Consider the following 3,003-nt stretch of genomic DNA (forward strand, 5'->3'; position numbering starts at 1 on the left):
ATTTTCCAGGAAATTATGGCAGCTAGACTCAATAGCGCAATGGATCCAAGTGAAACATCTGATACTATGGTCTTTAATCTGTTGCATCAGATATAGCACTATAGCTTTGTTTTTTATGACATTACTTAAATTAGAGATATAATCACCTTTTTGCATACACTACTAGAAAATAGTCTCTTAGTACCGGTTGAAAACTAACATAGGTCCTGGTTCTCCAACCGGCGCTAGCAAACCGAGACCAAAAGTCTCAAGCTTCCTCACCGGGTCATTTACCCGGTATCAAAAGAATGCTTTGGTACCGGGTTATATTTTCAACTGGTACCAAAGTATTGTTAGCAAAACAAAAAAAACCGTTCCCCGCTCGCATCACCTCCCGTTCCCCTCACATCCATAACCAGTAGTGCTGAATCATTTGAAGAATCAACCACAGAATATTAAATCGACCGATGCAAAATTCATAGATCGATCCCGCAAATCATTCAAAGAATCAATCACAAGATAAATACAATCCATACAATCTTAATAAATTCAGTCCATACAATCCCACATCCATATCTATTTTAGAAATGTAAGAAAAAAAATCACCCAAGGCCGGCTCCCACATCTGGTTCCCCACGTGCTCATGGCACCCGCGGCGGCTGTCGGCAGTCCAGGCGCTCCATGACAGCGGCGGCGGCCGGCGCTCCACGGCTGCAGTCGCAAACCAATTAATTTTGCCACGAGAGGAAAGCTAGCAAGTACAGCTGCCTCATCAGTTTAAACGTAGCACACCTGGATTGATTTGGATATGAAGTCGGCGACCTGGGATGACCTCCTGCATGTCGCCCAATGCGCTCCCCTGCGACGGCCCGCTGCCAGTGCGTTCCGCAGCGTCGGTGGCGGCCGGGGCCCCACGGTGCGGTCGGCACCCCGCGTGTCCTCGTGGCGGCGGCCATCAGCCGGCGGCCAGCTGCCCACGCGCTTCGCGGTGGCGGTGGCGGCCGGGGCCCATGGCTGTGGTCAGCGCTCCGCGCGGCCTCCCGGCAGCGGCCAGCTGCCCGCGAGCCTAACAGCCCACACGCACCACAGCGGTGGCGGCCGGCTGCCCGGGATCTCCACGACTGGTTTCTTGAGAAGGAGAGGATAAGATAGAGAGAGATGAGAGGGTAGAGATAGAAAAGAGGAGCCGGTCTGGGTTGAAATATCGAGGAGGGAGAGAGGCCCACCTCTTTTTGTGCCGGGTGGTGGTTTCCACCGGTGCCGATGCTCAACTTTTAGTACCGGTGCATGCTATCACCTGACACTAAATATTATCTTTTTCATTGGTCCCGAGTTATATCACGAGCCGGTGCTAATTCTTAATCATTGGTACCGGATTGTACCATCATCCGATGCCAAAGGCCATCTTTAGGCAATTTGGACTATTGGTATAGATTAAAAGTACCAGCTACCGTAGCACCCGGTACTGATGCTCGCATCAGTACAGGGTGAAACAGCAGGTGGTATGTTTGATCTGGACTGATTGCCTAATTTCTAGTAGTGATATACTGTGTAGGAAAACATAGCACAATCAACAATGCAGCCACGTGGTCCATTGCCGGAAGAAAATATGTTTGTAGTTGTCCAAAGGGATAAATGTGACACCCTAGGTGTCTGCGCAGTAGAATTGCATTTATTTTATGCATCATGTGCTTATTTTGCTTGAAAAATGATCTTATTGTAAAAATCTAAGGGTAGTTGTGTAAATATGATTTAATGCAGGGTCCTTTCTATAACTTAATTTGAATAGGGAGAGCAAATATTGCTCTTGTGGAGGGTTTATTTGTAAAATTCAGTGTAATCATTGCTTGGCAGGAAATTTTGATTTTTAATTTGAAATTAAACTGAATTTGCAATGGAAAAGACAAAAGTCTATTAAATTCAAAATCTTTCTTTTGTTTTCAAAATAACTCTTTAACCTTTGGTCAAATCAATTTTTGCATAACATCAAAGTTGTAGATCTTGAAAAGTTGAACAACTTTCATGTTGGGCACTTTTTCATTTCAGCCCTAGTTTAGAAGTTATTTTTGGTTTACATTGGGACCCCTGAAATTTTTGGATTTTGCAAAGAGGTTCAAACTCTTTCTTCCACCTCTCTCCCTCTCTGCTTCAGCGCCGCCGGCGCTGAGCGCCGCCGCCCGCCGCCGTGGAGGGCCGCAGGCCACCTCCTGCTCTTCGTGGCACCCACGCGTCGCGCCCGAGCTCCTCGCCGCCCTTTTCCCCTCGCGCTGGAGCTTCCCCGTCTCTGCCATGCACACCCGAGCCCCAGACGGCCGCCACCTCGCCGCCGCCGTGGCCAGCCCGACGCAGTGCCCCGGCTCTCCTTATTTCGCGCGCCCCAGCACCTAGAGCACCCCAGCAACCCAATCCACTCGCTCACTCGCTAGCTCCCAGCCCAGAGCCCCCAGAACACAGCAGCCGCCCCGCCCAAACACTGGCGAGCTCGAAGCTCACCGTCGACCCGCCATTCCAGACTCGCTCCGCCCGCGCTGACCCCATCTCTAGCTCCGCCTCGTCCTCGCGCAGCTCGCAGACCACTCCTCCTTGCCCAGAACCCACCGGAGCACCCTTGCCGCCGTTCTTCTCCGTCGCCGCCGCCCTGCTCGCAGCGGACCAGCCTCCTCCGACCGTTCCAAACCCGGCCAAGCACACCTACAGGTGCGCCTTGACCCGGTGGAGCTCCCCAGCCTCTCCACCCTCACCGCCGGCGACCAGAGCCGTCGGATTCGGCCGTTTCCCCCCTCTCGGTCTTCTTCTCCGACGAGCCAAGGGCATATCTGCTAGGATTCAAAAAGTTCTAAGGGCCTAGCTGCAAGATTCTAGTTCTTTTCCTTTTGTTTTTAGGCTGAACTTTGAAAATACCTAGAAATTTGTAGAAAAATAAGAAAAATACAAATCCAAATATTTTGGAATCCTTGTTACAAGAATAGAAGTTTTGTTACATACACATTTTAATTTCTGGTTTGTATTTTAATCCAAGAAAAA

The 3,003-nt window shown here is 50.1% G+C and overlaps 1 long non-coding RNA gene across 1 annotated transcript; it reads right to left on the minus strand.

Moving 5' to 3' along the window:
- Positions 1–430: 430 nt before the first annotated feature.
- Positions 431–1,206, minus strand: LOC120654000. Its single transcript, XR_005666931.1, has 2 exons — positions 772–1,206; positions 431–690 (listed from the first exon to the last, which is right to left on the minus strand). It is a non-coding gene; the product is annotated as an uncharacterized LOC120654000 (long non-coding RNA).
- Between the last annotated feature and the right edge of the window lie 1,797 nt (positions 1,207–3,003).

Source organism: Panicum virgatum, chromosome 1N (assembly GCF_016808335.1).
Source record: "Panicum virgatum strain AP13 chromosome 1N, P.virgatum_v5, whole genome shotgun sequence".
In the NCBI taxonomy this organism is placed as follows: domain Eukaryota; kingdom Viridiplantae; phylum Streptophyta; class Magnoliopsida; order Poales; family Poaceae; genus Panicum; species Panicum virgatum.